The sequence below is a fragment of the Bos mutus genome, chromosome 28, assembly GCF_027580195.1.
Source record: "Bos mutus isolate GX-2022 chromosome 28, NWIPB_WYAK_1.1, whole genome shotgun sequence".
Taxonomy (NCBI): Eukaryota; Metazoa; Chordata; class Mammalia; order Artiodactyla; family Bovidae; genus Bos; species Bos mutus.
This window is the reverse complement of record NC_091644.1, coordinates 16,081,857-16,098,118: the sequence shown is the minus strand read 5'-3', so window position 1 is coordinate 16,098,118 and position 16,262 is coordinate 16,081,857. Positions and strand designations below refer to the sequence as shown.

The following is a 16,262-nucleotide window of genomic DNA, read 5'->3' as shown; positions in this document are numbered from 1 at the left end:
AGCCAACTCACTGGAAAAGACCCTGATGTTGGGAAAGATTGAAGGCAGGAGGAGGACGACAGTGGATGAGATGGCTGGATGGCATCACCGACTCGATGGACATGGATTTGAGCAAACTCTGAGAGATAGTGAAGGACAGGGAAGCCCGGAGTGCTGCAGTTCATAGAGTCCTAGGGGTCATAGAGTCGGACACGACCAAGCAACTGAACAATCACTATCAACATTTAGCTCAAAAAACTTCAGTGACAAAATACTTACAGTCAAAACTCCTAGGACTTAAATGGTCTTCCACAGTCTTAACCCATGTATTTCCAACCTCAAGTATCACTGTTCCCCTTAAAACAGAATAGAAGATTTGTTCTCCATATATGCCCAGCATTTTACTCAATAAGGAATATGTACATTTATTGAAGAAAGTCTGCATATAAGTGGACCCATGAAGTTCCATCCCCTGTTATCCAAGAGTCATCTGTATTATCCTTGCCCTGGCCTCATCTTCCCAGTACTTCCTAATACTAGAAATCCACTCCACTCAACAAACCTGTTTGAAGAAGCCACTCAGCTGGTAAGTTATAGTAATGATGACTAATGACAATCACACCCTATTAGAAAGGAGTAGTCATTTATAATTAGTTCATTTCCCAAAAGATTTTCTAAATACTGTTCCCCACCAACTGGGACTTACTCTGTCTCAGGAACTTTGTTATTCAGTGCTTACCCAACACATAACTACTTTATTAGAATACAAAGTAGAATGTTACGTTGCCTTACCTTCAACAAATGTTCAGTGACTGTTAAATAAATAAATGAAGAACTGAGTTTTTTTAAACACATTTTTCAATTTAGAGAGAACTCAGTTATAAGCATAATCAGTCACCTCTTTATTTCTTCCCTGAATCTACCTAAATCTATCATACCTAAATCATATTATACCTAAATTGTACCTTCTGTTTCCCAAAGGTCTATGGAAGAAAGATACTTTACCTAATAGCCAGTAGGACAAACACAACATTCTACTCATATACATAGCTAATATCCAAACTAGTAACAATGGCAGATAAAGGAAAGAGAATCAACAGCAATTATAGGCACCAAGACAGCAAAATGATAACTACGCATTAAATAAAGTTGCCTTATACTATCCTTTAGCTCAGTATCTTAGAATCAAAGTTTTTTCCTAATTTTTTAAACCACTGAGGTTTTTTCTTTAACTTAAATGCTCAATTACAACCATTCACTATTTATGAATCATTATAAACTTACCATTACCCGAATTATTTCAGCACAAACAATAATGAAAGCATGATGGCTCTATCAAAAGCCACTGCCTGCACTGACTTGCCTCACTTCTGCTGGGAGAACACTGGCACTGAATGGCACAAGCAACTCCAGTGTGAGACACTAGGCACATGACTGGGAAGGTGACAGAGGACACCGAGGAGAGAAGGAGTGGAGGGGTGGGCAGGAGTCCACTGAAGTTCACTCCAGAAGCCTTCACGATACTCAAGCAAAAACATGCTACCAGACTCCCGGTTTTAAGCCAGTTCAGATCTTACTTCTACCACTGACAACTGAGAGACCTGCGGCACCTCTTCCGGCTGTAAGATTATAATAACAGCAGCCGCCGCGTGTGCCACGAGCCCCGTTCCCCAGTTGTGTCCCACTCTCTGCGACCCCATGAACTGTAGCCTGTCAGGCTCCTCTGTCCATGGAATTTTCCAGGCAAGGACACTGGAGTGGGTTGCCATTTCCTCCTCCAGGGGATCTTCCAAGCGCAAGGATCAAACCCCCATCTCTTGTGTCCCCTGCATTGACAGATGGTTCTTGACCAAGAGTGCCACCTGGGAAGCCATCACTTAGTGAACACCAACTCTGTGCTAGCCACAAGACAAATGGTACATCCTTTAATTCTCATGATTCATCTACCAAGTAGGCATTATTTCCCTCATTTTCCAGAAAAGTAAAACCCAAGTTCCACTCGTGCACAACTGTTTTCCAGGGGGATAATACTACCTACTTAACAAGGTTGTACTGGAAATTAGAAGTAAATGCAAAGCACTTACCACATGAACTAGCACTTGTCACACAGTAGGAGCTTAGGAATTCATTATTATACAAGTGCACCTATCACTTGAATAAGTGACTCAATTGAACTTCAATGAAATCCCACAAATAAGTTTTCCTTTATATCATCTTCCATACAAAAATAATAATTAGCAGTACTTCTGTAGAACCCAAGGTTTACAACTTTATAACTGTTTAAAATACCATAGGATCATCCATTCAGTGCCAATACACAAACACACACACACACATATACTGTTTTTTAGTTGAGAATCAAAATGTATAACCCAAGGAAATAGAAAGCCCATTATGAAAGTGATATTTGCCTTAAGCTGAGTACCAAAATATTAAATATTTTACTTACAAAAAGATTATAGATCTCACATCTCAAGAGAGAAGGTGCTAATGAACAAATCTAACTTCCCAAAAATAATTCCCAGAAGCATCTGTTATCCTCAAGTACTCAGCAAACCATTTCCCAGAACTGACAATATATTGCCAAAATCTTAGTGAATTTTGCCAACATTCTGCTGAGAGGAAAAAAGAATCATTCCAGTTCTTGAAATAAGTGCTACTTTTCAGTTTAGCCACAAAATACGGTCTTTTCTCTGTTATTACTTTTATCAATATGTTAATACTGAAAATAAATATAAAGAAATCACAAATAATCTTCTGTCTGAAGGAAATTTAAATCCACATCCCTTATCTTTAATTCTATAAGCTCAAGAAAATCTATGAGAATGGGTTTTTAAACCAATAATAAAAATCAATTTTCTAAAGCCTTAATAATTGAATCAGAGGAGGGAAGAACAGAAACAACAGTCAGCATTAAAGAAGCCTTCTGAAAGTTAAGAGTCCTATAACCTCAATTTCAAAATTTAAACTTTTGCTGTTAAAAGCAACACTTCACAAAGACTGATCAGTTCCCTCCATCCCTCCATCCATCCCGTTTTACCACAAACACACACTCACCAGAGAGCAGACTCAACTCCCAGCAAAAGGCCTTCAGCAATCAAGGGCATTTGTGGGACGAGAGATACAGGAATGGGGAGGGGCAAGCGAAGAGCTGGAGTTCTGGGGAGGGAAGGGTACGGAGTGAGGAGAGGCAGCTAACAACAATGGAAAACTGTGATTCTAAGCCACAAAGGCTTCCCACAGAACAGGGTAACAGGGGAAGGACAATTCTTTTCACCACCTACCAGGAGCTCAGCACTGATAACTCATAATAAAGCTAAAAAGATGGAGCTTCCAACTAAACACAAAGTAAACTTAAGAAACTAACCAAAAGTAACTTGAAAGGACATATCACAAACTTCATAGAGGCTTAAGAAAAACATTTAGGAGTCGGTTTCCTCCAGGGGCATTCCTGATGACAAAGGTCAGCAGTATAACAATAAGGTCTGCAGAGTGGCAGCTGCTTTCAAATGGAGGGCTAGCACTAAAAAACAGTCCTTTGCACTAACAGTCAAAAGGAGCACCAGAAGACACGTAACACTGTGATTATTTAAATCCTTAATTCACAATTCTAAGACTATCTAGACTTAAGTTGAATTAGATCATTTTAAGAGGCAAAACTATCTCAACTCCTTTAAAAAAAGATATTCTTAAAGAAAATTTTTGTGTGAACCGAGCCGTTAGATTCAAGAATAATTTTTCTAAAGCTTGAAATCTCAAAGGGTCCCAACCTGAAAAGTAAAGACAGTGAAAGATCTTCCCTACTTCTCTCAGGGAAGAGGCCAAACAAATTATATCATCAAGAACAATCAGCAGGCAGAGTCCTACCCCCAAACATGTGATCAGTCCACCCAGAACTTACATTTGCAGGCGGGGCACAAAGGCCCCAGAGGACCAGCATACACCCTTCTATGTACTGCTTATTCCCTGTTAGAAACCAGTTTTACTGAAAGGAGTTGTTTTATAAGCATACAGATGAAAAACTCACCAGCAGAACCCTCGCCAAATAGGAAGGAAAGTCTGCAGAGATGGTTATATATTCCAGAAATGGAATATTTCCTGCCATATCAATAAACAAGGATATCACAGTCATCAGCAATTGCAGCCCTCCTATGTGTGTGTGTGTGTGTGTGTGTGTGTGTGTGTGTATATACACACACACATATATATGTTTTTCCTCGTAGCTCAGACAACCTGGAATCAACCCCTGGTTCAGGAAGATCCCTGGAGAAGGGAATGGCTACCCACTCCAATATTCTTGCCAGGAGAATTCCATCGACAGAGAAGCCTAGAGGACTACAGTCCTTGGGGTTATAAAGAGTCAGACACAATTGAGTGACTAACACTTTCACTTTCATTTATATACGTGTGTGTGTGTGTGTGTGTGTGTGTGTTTGTGTGTGTGTGTTGGAGAAGGCAATGGCACCCCACTCCAGTACTCTTGCCTGGAAAATCCCATGGACGGAGGAGCCTGGTAGGCTGCAGTCCATGGGGTCTCGAAGAGTCGGGCATGACTGAGCGACTTCACTTTCACTTTTCACTTTCATGCACTGGAGAAGGAAATGGCAACCCACTCCAGTGTTCTTGCCTGGAGAGTCCCAGGGACGGCGGAGCCTTGGGGGGCTGCCGTCTATGGGGTCGCAGAGTCGGACACAACTGAATCGACTTAGCAGCAGCAGCAGCAGTGTGTGTGTGTGTACCTGCAGCAGTGTGTGTGTGTGTAGCTGCAGCCATCAGACTACAACTACTTCCTATGATGAGCCCTGAGGAAAAGAAGCTCAGGATGGAAAAACACAGGATACTGGCCCCAGATAAGCATTAGTTGCTAAGTTGTGTCCAGCTCCTTGCAACCCATGGACTGTAGCCCACTGGGTTCCTCTGTCCACGGGATTTCCCAGGCGAGAATACCAGAGTGGTTGCCATTTTGTCAGGGAATCTTCCCAATCCAGGGATTGAACCTGGGGCCTCCTGCATTGCGGGCAGATTCTTTACCACCTGAACAACCAAAGCAGCCCAGCTCCAGATAAGTGAGTTACATAAGCAAGGGATGATTACAGTGAGCCCAGATTCTTCCATCTTCCCATACACAGAAAAGCACCAAATTCCTTCACTTGGGATATCTGGCTTTCTTCAATTAACAACAATTTTTTGATGTTCAGACTACCTGCCCTTTGTTGAAAAACTTCTATATAACCTGGCTCCTTCCCTCATCTCCGAGTGATCTCTCAGAGTTACTTAAGATGCTGCCTCTTGGACTTAGGCCCTAAAAATTTCCACCAAATAAAATATAACTCTCAACCTTTAGGTTGTGAATATTTTTAAGTTGACATATTCATTCATAATTCATGGAATTAATCAAATAAAACTAGCATACTGGGGCAGAGTTACAGAGCTTCAACCCTGGTTACAATGTAACTAAATACCATGACTTCTCATCTCAGTCAAGTAAGGGAGGTGATCCACAGGCAAACACATTAATGGACTGTAATCTTTTTTGAAGCCCCTCAGAAAATATTCCACGCAAAACTCTCCTATGTACTCACATTCTGCCTTGTAAAAGTTATTTTTGGACTTTTCTTATTTCCTTTTCATAGGAGGAGATTAGACTGCATAGGAGAGTCTATCTCATAACGAGAGCCCTGTGTCAACCACTGGCCCTCTCAACTAAAAATAAATTAAGTAACTACAGCTTTGTCCTAGACGAGTGCCAAATTGCTTGTAGCAGTGTTTTTGTGGCATGATTACTAGGTCAAGATGTTGCCGGGAGACCCCTTCCAAAGGCTTGAAAACGAATTGTCCGAGGAGACACATGTACTGACAAAGCAAAAGACTTTATTGGGAAGGGGCGCTGGGGTGGAGAGCAGGAGGGTAGAACTGCTCTACCACATGGCTCACTGTCTTAGGTTTTATGCTAAGAGGGTTATTAGTTTGGGGGTTGTCGCTGGACAATCTTGTTTGGCCCATATTTGGTCTGACTTAAGTTTCTTCCTGGTGGTGAAACAGGAGGGAAGGGGGCAGGGCACAACCTTTAAAAGAATGACATAGCCTGAGGACACAACAAAAACTGATTAGAGCCAAACAGGTCCAAGATGGTGAACCAGTCAACTTCCACTAAACCTTGAGCCTCAGTATACACTCATTGTACCACAGCAGCGAGCTAAGTGACACAACAATGCTGAGGCCAACCATCAAAGAGCAAAAAGTAGGCAATAGCCCAATTCCTGTTAATCCTTGCTCCTTCTCCAAAATAATTGGAATACTCCTCCCACTCATTGGGCTTCCCTGGGGGCTCAGCTGGTTAAGAACCCACCTGCCAATGCAGGAGACTCAAGAGACATGGGTTCGATCCCTGGGTCAGGAAGATCCCCTGGAGAGGGGAATGGGAACAGTTTCAGAAAAAAACAAAACATACATCAACAGATGAATGGATAAATAAATGTGACATATTCACTGCACAGAATAGTATTCAGTCATTATATGAATAAAGTATTAACACATGCTACCACATGTAAATATTGAAAACAGTAAGTGAAAAGGCCAGTAATAAGGATCTCCTGTTGTATGATCCCAATTATATGAAACACCCATAATAGGCAAATTACAGAGATAGAAAGTAGATTAGTGGTTGCCTAGGGCTGCGAGGAGGTGTGAAAGAAATAGAAAGTGACTGCTAAGAGATAAACAATTTCTTTCGGAGGTGACAAAAATGTTCTAAAATTGACTGTGGTGATGGTTATTCAATTCTAAAAATACTAAAAACCACTGAATTATAAAACTTTAAATTGTGTGTTATGTGAATTATATGTCAATAAATTTTTGTTTTTTGTTTTTTTTTTTTAATCACAGTTTTCCTCTTTGCAAAACAAGGGCACTCTTTGTTTCATGTCTGTGGTTTAAATTAGGTTCCCATAAACAATAGCAGCTGTCACCTGGTAAAAGTAAATGGGCTTCAAATGCTTGGCAAACAACTTCTGTGTGTATGACATTTTGAATAGCTGTTTTTAAAGCATACATAAGCACGAAAATCAGGCTATCAAGGCATTCTTAGTCTCTGACACTGTCATTTAATTCAGGACAGGATGCAATAATCATTTCTCTAATCAAGAAGTCAACAGTAATACTACTGATAATAGAAATGTTCAAAGTGAATGGACAAGATAACTCACTTTGACAAAAATAAGGCTGAAAATGCCACTGAAATGGTATATCCACAAAAGTCAGAGTACAAGTTTTATGTTTGGGTAGAAAGACAGAACAGATGAAGAAGCAGCCTGAAATGATACTTGCTGGACATACCCTTTGCTGCTGCTGCTGCTGCTGCTGCTGCTGCTGCTGCTGCTGCTAAGTCGCTTCAGTCGTGTCCGATTCTGTGCGACCCCATAGACGGCAGCCCACCAGGCTCCCCCATCCCTGGGATTCTCCAGGCAAGAACACTGGAGTGGGTTGCCATTTCCTTCTCCAATGCATGAAAGTGAAAAGTGAAAGTGAAGTCGCTCAGTTGTGTCCGACTCCTTGCAACCCCATGGACTGCAGCCCACCAGGCTCCTCCATCCATGGGATTTTCCAGGCAAGAGTACTGGAGTGGGGTGCCATTGCCTTCTCCGACACCCTTTGCTAAACAACTACAAACATTCCCCTACACATCTGTAGAAATCCTTCCTGTTGTGTTTTGGGCAAATCTCCCCAGAGTACTCACTCAAAAGCTGACATAAAATCATCTGTTTGATAAACAATTTTGACTGTGCTCAGAGTGCAAAGAAAGCAAACAACTAATGAACTTTTGGTAAGTGAAAAGGGGGACAGAGGAAAGGGGGAAAATGGGCAAGTATTTACCTTCATTAAAGAGACTTATGCACCACTCCTGAATTGGTGATCTGAACTATGACGGGGAAAGGGGAAACATGACAGCATAGTATTAACGTTTTGAGAAAGGATAAAATCCTTCATACCAATTTGTTTTCTTTCCTTAAACAAAGAGTTTAAATGTCCAGTTCACAGAAAAAAAAGTAGATGATCAATAAAGATAGGGAAAATGTCCTATCTCATTCATAATTAGAAAGTGAGGTCACCCAGTCATGTCCACCTCTTTGCGACCCTATGGACTGTAGCCTACCAGGCTCCTCCATCCGTGGGATTCTCCAGGCAAGAATACTGGAGTGGGTTGCCATTTCCTTCTCCAGGATTCATAATTAAGGAAATGCAAAATAAAAATACTATCACCTTTCGTATCTCACAATGCCAAACATTTAAAACTTGGGTGAATCCAAGTGAGAGTGAGGAGAGGGATAAATTCTCATTCACTCCTGGCAGAAATAAAATGAATTTGGTGGTATTTCTCAATTTAAAATGCTTATACCCTTTGTTTCAGCAATTCAAATTCTAAAAACTTGTCCTATAGTTTGCAAAGATAATATGAAAATACATTATAGTTACACTGTAATAAATAAAAACTAAAGGTCTGTCATTAGGGGATTGGTTAAATTATGGTGAGTCTCATTTAGAAATATTTACAGATGAAATAATATGTATGGAATTTACTTCAAAATAATTATAGGTTGTCTTGGGAGAAGCAGGGGAAGAATAAACAAAACCACAACTGACCATGTACTTAATAGTTCACAAAGCTGGTGATGGGTACAAGGTGGACTCAACACTCTTCTCCTTACTTCTATATATGTTCAAAATTTTGCATAATAAAATGATACAAACATATTAAACAATCTCACTAAAGGGGGTAGTGGATAAAAGTACTGACTTAACCCTGGAAATGACTAGAGTTTGTAAGCCTAGGGCATAACGAACTGTATATTAGCACTACATTCCAGCTAGTAGAGTACATTCCCACAAATGTACAGGTTAACAATTCCAAAGACACATGTATACTGGAGTTGAATAATTAAGTAAATGAATGGAAGATGGTGGAAGGTTTCCTACTTTTGGAATGGGAAGATACAGATAAGAGGGAAAAAGCTAAAATTATCCATGTGGTAATAGATTAGAGTTGAAGAATGAACTTGTGATTAGCTTATTAAAGACACAGATGGGGGACTCCCCTGGCAATCCAGTGGCTAAGATTCTGTGCTTCCAAAGCACAGAGGATGGGGTTTGATCCCTGGTGGGGGAACTAAGATCCCATGTGTGGAGTGGCATGGCCAAAAAACTTTTTAAATAAAATACAGATGGTTACATCTAGAAATATTTATAGATAAGTATATATGTATACACCCATATGGGCTTCCCAGTAAAAGAATCCACCTGCCAATGCAGGAGACACAAGAGACAAGAGTTGAACCCTAGGCTGGGAACATCCCCTGGAGTAGGAAATGGCAACCCACTCCAGTATTATTGCCTGGAAAATTCCATGGACAGAGAAGCCTGGTGGGATATAGTCCAGGAGGTCGCAAAGAATCAAACTCGACTGAGCACAAGCACATATACCCATATATTTATTTGCTCTATCAGCTGAGAATGCTTAGAATCAATGACATCACAGTTGCAACAAGCACATCTACACCTTAGTCGATGTTTTTTTCTTCTTAACTTTTTGGCCACGCCATGGACAGGATGTGGGATCTTGGTTCCCCAACCAGGAACCAAACCAATGCCCCCTGCAGTGGAAGCTCAGAGCCTTAACCACTGGACCAGGGAAGTCCTACAGACTTGATACCTTGGTTTCAAAAACCGTTCTCCAATAAAAGAATCCAAGGTTCCTTGGAGAAATGGCTGATTTTAGGCCTGGAAGAGGAAACACATGAGATGAGCCTGGAGCATCCGGTAATGTCCAAAAGTAAGGAAATGTTGAAGACAAAAAGAAAACAAAAATCCTAAACTGACAGAGGTATGTCAAAGGTACACAGGAGACAAACAAAGGAGTTCCCAATGGCCAAATCTGAAACAATATGAGGGGGAAAAAATTAGTACTGGAGTAACCCAAAGTATAAAATAAATACCTATGAGTCCACACTGATATAAAGAAAAGTACTCCTGGGGAATTCCTGGTGGTCCAGTGGTTAGAACTCCACACTTTTACTGTTGAGGGCCTGGGTTCAAGCCCTTGTCAGGGAACTAAGACCTCACATACTGAGACTAGGGAAAAAAAAAAAGAAAAAAGAAATTTTAAAAAGAAAAAAACTGTACTCCAAAGAGTACAGTATGGAGGCGTGATGCTGAAGCAGGGAGACCCTGAGCTCATGGTCTCCCACCAGAATACTGAAGTGGGTAGCCCTCCCCTTCTCCAGGGGATCTTCCCAACCTAGGGATCAAACCCAGGTCTCTTGCATTGCAGGTGGATTCTTTACCAACTGAGCTATCAGGGAAGCCCCCTTCTCCCACAGGCATATCAAAATTACAACAATTTAGAGTATCAATGAGAATGACCTGAAATATCTTCCATAACTACAAGTATAACTAAGGAACCACAGCAGAAGGGCAGAAGGCACAGAGATGCAGTAAAGACACTCTCTCCGGTGGGCAACACACAAACCGGAGGATATCACAGTTGCAGAGGCTTTCCCTAAGGAACGAGAGTTCTGAGCCCCACATTGGGCTCCTCAGTTGGGGTCCTGCACCAGGAAGATGAGTCCCCAGAACATCTGGCTGTGAGGGCTAGAGGAGCTTGCAAAGGAAAGAGCCAGAGGCTGTAGAAACAGAGATTCTACTCTTGACAAGCAAAACAATCTCACATGCTCTGAATTCCAGTACAGGGGCAGTAATTTGAAAGAAGCCTGGGTCAGACAACTTGCTGATCCTGGAGAGCCTTCTGCAGAGGTAGGAAGATAATTGGAGCTCATCCTGGAAACACATATACTGGCAATAGCCATTTTTTTTTTGGAGTTTGTTCTACCACAAGGATACTAGTGTTAACAATTATCATTTTGGAGTCCTCCCTCTATCCTTGGGCTTCCCTGATAGCTCAATTGGTAAAGAATCCACCTGCAATGCAGGAGACCCCGGTTCAATTTCTGGGTTGAGAAGTCTGCTGGAGAAGGGATAGGCTATCCACTCCAGTATTCTTGAGCTTCCCTTACAACTCAACTGGTAAAGAAGCCTCCTGCAATGCAGAGACCTGGGTTCGATCCCTGGGTTGGGAAGATCCTCTGAAGAAGGGAAAGGATACCCACTCCAGTATTTTGGCCTGGAGAATTCCATGGACTATATAGTCCGTGGGGTTGCAAAGAGTCGGACACAACTGAGCAACTTTCACTTCACTTCACTGTCCTTTAGCATTGGAGGCTTACTTACCCACTAGCAGACTGACACCAGCCCCAGAACCCAGCCTCGCCCACCAGTGAGCCAAAAGCAGCACTGGGACACCCTGAGCCACACAGCCAGTCATTCCAAGACACAGCCCTGCCCATACCAGCAGGCCAGCACCAAACAAGGGAACCCTGGACCATGCAGCCAGCCATGCCAGGACTCAGTCCTATCCACCCCTGGGCTGGCAGCCAACTGTGCCTGGAGCCAGACACTGGCTACAGTAATCAGCCAACCACAACTATACAATGGCCCCATGCAGCCCACACAGGGGATACCACTAGGGCATACAGCCCAGTGACCAGAGAGGAGTTTGCTGCTGGGCCTCATAGGAAGTCTCTATATAAGGTCATTTCTCCAAGGTCAGGAAACCTAAACAACCTATCTAATAACAGAAATAAACAGAGAATTAGGCAAAATAAGAAGACAGAGGAATATGTTCTAAACAAGGAACAAGATAAAACCTCAGAAAAGGAACTAAATGGAGCAGAGATAAACAATACAAACACATACAAACATGTGGAGGCTAAACAATAGACTCCTCTGTCCATGAGAATTCCCAGGCAAGAATACTGGAGTGTGTTGCCATTTCCTTCTCCTGGGTTGGAATTTTCCCCACCCAAGGATCAAACTCAAGTCTCGTGCATTGGAAGGCAGTTTCTTTACCTCTGAGCCACCTATGCTATGCTATGCTAAGTCACTTCAGCCGTGTCCGACTCTGTGCGACCCCATAGACGGCAGCCCACCAGGCTCCCCCGTCCCTGGGATTCTCCAGGCAAGAACACTGGAGTGGGGTGCCATTTCCTTCTCCAATGCATGAAAGTGAAAAGTGAAAGTGAAGTCGCTCAGTCGTGTCCGAATGGATTGCAGCCTAGCAGGCTCCTCCATCCATGGGATTTTCCAGGCAAGAGTACTGGAGTGGGGTGCCATTGCCTTCTCCACTGAGCCACCTGGGAAGCCCTAAAAATCCATGAGTCACTAAAGAAATCAAGGAAGGGACTTCTCTGGTGGTCCAGTGGTTAAGACACTGTGTTTCCAACCAGGGGTCGAGGGTTAAATCCCTCGTTGGGGAACTAAGAACCCTCACACTGTGGGGCAACTTAGCCTCCATGAGCCCACAATTAGAAAACTGTGAAATGCAACAAAAGATCCTGGGTGCAGCCACAAAGATCCTGCATACTGCAACTAAGACCCAATGCAGCCAGAAATGAAGGAAGGAAGAATTCCAGGAAAGCTCAAGTTTTAAAGATACAGAAGTAAAATAAAATATGACAGAAATGAACCCATCTATAAAATGGGACTCACAGACATAGAGAACAGACCATGGTTGGCAAGGGGGTGGGGGGTGGTAGAAGAATGAACTGGGGGTTTGGGGTTAGCAGATGCAAGTTATTACACATAGGACAGATAATAAGGTCCTACTGTATAGCACAGGGAACTATATTCAATATCCTGAGACAAACCATAATGGAAAAGAATTTTTTAAGTATATACATAACTGAATCACTTTGTTGTACAGTAGAAATTAACGCAATATTGTAAGTCAACTACACTTCAATTAAAGAAAAGAAAAGGTTGCTATCTAAAAAACTGCTGAATTTATTATTTTAAATTTCATTTTTGTTTCTTTTTAAAAATATTTATTTATTTTTGGCCACATGGCATGTGGGATTTTAATTCCCCAACCAGGGATCAAACCACTGCCCCCTGCATTAGAAGCATGCAGTCTTAACCACTGGACCACCAGAGAAGTCCCTGATGAATTTACTTTAAAAAGAGAAATTTCCTTTTTATTTATTATGTAAATTTGATATCTACATAAAACCATAAAATATTTAAATAACAGCAAATGAAGATGAATGAAGCAAAAAGAAATGAAGACTATTTGATCTCAAAGCAACTCTACAAAGAAATTTTGAACCTCCCATCTACCCATAAGTTATTTCTTAAATATTTTAGTTCATTAAACTACTTACTGAGCATCTATTATAGGCTTCCCTCTTAGCTCAGTTGGTAAAGAATCAGCCTGCAATGCAGGAGACCCCGGTTCAATTCCTGGGTCGAGAAGATCCCCTGGAGAAGGGATAGGCTACCCACTCCAGTATTCATGGGCTTCACTTGTAGCTCAGCTGGTAAAGAATCCACCTGCAATTCAGGAGACCTAGGTTCAATCCCTGGGTTGGGAAGATCCCCTGGAGAAGGGAAAGGCTACCTACTCCAGTATTCTGGCCTGGAAAATTCCAAGCCAGATATAGTGCTAATGTTAGAAATGCAAATATGACTAAAATCAGAGGACCTTCTAAATGATCACTGTCTAATGAGAGAAAAAAAGAACTATGACCTTGGAAAGTAATATCTGAACTGGGTTTTAATACAGTTGTATAATAAGAATCTAATTTTTGTCTCTGGTTCTTGACAGGGAAGCTTCTAAACCTTCAGAATTTCTCAAATGATACGAGTACCTCTGTTATTCATGTTGGGCCCTTCCAGTCACACTGAATTAATACTAACCAGGTGACTCATAGTGGGCCCCTTGATAGTTTCAGGATAGGGACTGGCAGTACTGGAAAACCCAAGTACTGTGTGGTTAGAAGGTTGGGGCTTTGAGTCACATGATCTCAGACAGACCTCTGGGAAATAGAGGGAGGCTGGAGACTGAGTTCAATCACACAGGCCAATGATTCAATCAATCACGTCTACATAACGGAGTGCCAGTAAAAACTCTGAACACAGAGTTGGTGAACTTCCCTGGTTGATAACACTCATCCATGTGTGAGAAGGGTGAAACATCCTGAAGATAGAGAAGCTTTGCTTTGGGGATCCTCCCAGACTTATCCTATGTATCTCTTCCTTTTGCTGGTTCAAATTTGTAACTTTTCCCTATAATAAAACTGTAATCAGGAACTCCCTGGTGGTCCAGTGGTTAGGACTCAACTCTTTCACTGCCAGAGCCCAGGATCAATCCCTAGTTGGGGAACTAAGATCTTACAAGCTGCATGGCACAGCCAAAAAAAAAACAACTGTAATCATAAGTATAGCGTTTTCATGAGTTCCGTGAGTTGCTCCACCAAATGATCTAACCTGAGAGAATCAGGGGAACTCTTGAATTTATAGCTGATTGATCAGAGCTGCAGGTATCCTGGAGACACCTGAACTTGCACTTGGAGTCCAAAGTTCAGATAGTCTCATGAGAAACTGTGCCCTTAACATGAGAACGTTAAGCTAACTCTGGTTAGTTAATGTCAGAACTGTATTGCAATACCCAAGAGGAATTCACTTAAAATAAGAATTTACAAAGTTATTCATCACAAAGGATAGCACACATCAATACAATGGAACATGAATCAGCCACGAAAAAATTATGTTGTAGATAAATATTTATTGAAATGGAGATATAATCACCTTTCTTTTTATCTCCAGCTCCAATCTCTTCCCCTGAAGTCGAGACTTGTATGTTCAACTTCCTACTGAACATTACCCCCTGGATGTCTACTAGGTATTTCAAACCTAACACACCCCAAAGAAAAAAATCTTGATTCTTACCATATATACCCCAATCAGCTCCTCCACAGTCTTCCCTATCATAGTTAAAAGCTCTACCATTCACTCACTTCTTTAGGGCAAAACTGGAGTCAGGCTTCACTCCTTTCTTCCCTGACGCCTCACTAGTCCATCAGCAAATCTTATTGATGTTACTCTCAAAACTTATCCCTTCTTACCACCTATAATGCTACCATCCTAGACAAAGTCACCTATGTTTATTGCATAGAATACTGCAATAGCCAGTATGTGCTGTCCTTGCTTCCATTATAATCACTTCTTCACACAGCAACCAGAATAATCTTTTTTAAAAAATCAATATTATTATTCTACATAAAACACTCCAATAAGTTCCCATTACACTCTGAATGAAATCCAGATTTCTAATCTTATTTATTTATTTGGCTGCTTCCAGTCTTAGCTGCAGCATGGGGGATCTTTTGTTATGGTCTGAGGAAGACTCTGTGGTGGCAGCATGTGGGCTTAGTTGTTCCTCAGCAAGTGGGATCTTAGATCCCCAATTAGAGATCCAGTCAGCATTCCCTGCATTTCAAGGGACTCTTAACCACTGGACCACCAGGGAAGCCCATGGATCCTTAATCTTAAATCCCTCATGATTTAGTCCCTATTTCTCTCAACAATTTCATTTTACTGCTCTCTGCCCACCCCACCATTTTTCAGAAAATGACAAGCTAGTTCCCATCTCAAGGCTTTTCCACCATGAATCTCTCTCCATTGAATGCCCATTCCCCAGCTCTTTGCATAGGCTACTACTTTACTTCAATTAGGTCTCTACTTAAATGGTACCCTCCTCGGGCTTCCCTAGTGGTTCAGTGATTATAAGCATTCACCTGCTCATTCAGTGGGTTCATCCCTGGTCTAGAAAGACCCCCACAGCTAAGCCCGTAGGCCACAACTACCGAGCCCAAACTCTGGAGCCTGTGTGCTGTAACAATTGAAGCCTGCACGCCCTAGAGTCTGTGTTCTGCAACAAGAGAAGTCAGTGCGCCACAACTAGAGACTAGCCTGCACTCACTGCAACTAGAAAAAAGCCCACATGTGGCAACCAAGACCTAGCACAGACAAAAATGAATAAATAAAAACTTTAAATGTTAATAATTATATATTTTATATATAAATAGTTATTACATTTATAATTGTATATAACCATATACTTCATATGTATAAATGATATATATATATAACTGAATTACTTTGCTGTACACCAGAAACACAACATTGTAAATCAATTTATTGAACTATATTTCAGTAAAATTAATTAAAATTGCCAACTACCAATAAAATCAGTATTTACTTTTTAAAAGTGTATTAAATTAAAATAATGAAATAAAATTATCAAACACCTATCTCCTTAACCTGCTTTATTTTTTTATATTGTATTTATCACTACGAGGCATTTCTCATTATCTGCCTTTCCCATTAGAACACAA

General features: G+C 41.4%; 1 protein-coding gene across 8 annotated transcripts in view; it reads right to left on the bottom strand.

Annotated features, from left to right (window-relative positions):
• The window catches only part of USP54 (ubiquitin specific peptidase 54), a 131,240-nt gene that overhangs the window by 79,408 nt on the left and 35,570 nt on the right, over window positions 1-16,262 (bottom strand). The window contains exon 1 of one of the 8 annotated variants that reach the window (XM_005910074.3): window positions 3,037-3,138. The exons of the other annotated variants lie outside the window; for them this stretch is intronic. The gene's annotated coding sequence lies outside the window, so the exon portion shown is untranslated. Of the gene's footprint in view, window positions 1-3,036; window positions 3,139-16,262 lie in introns of those variants that run through there. 8 annotated transcript variants of the gene reach the window in all.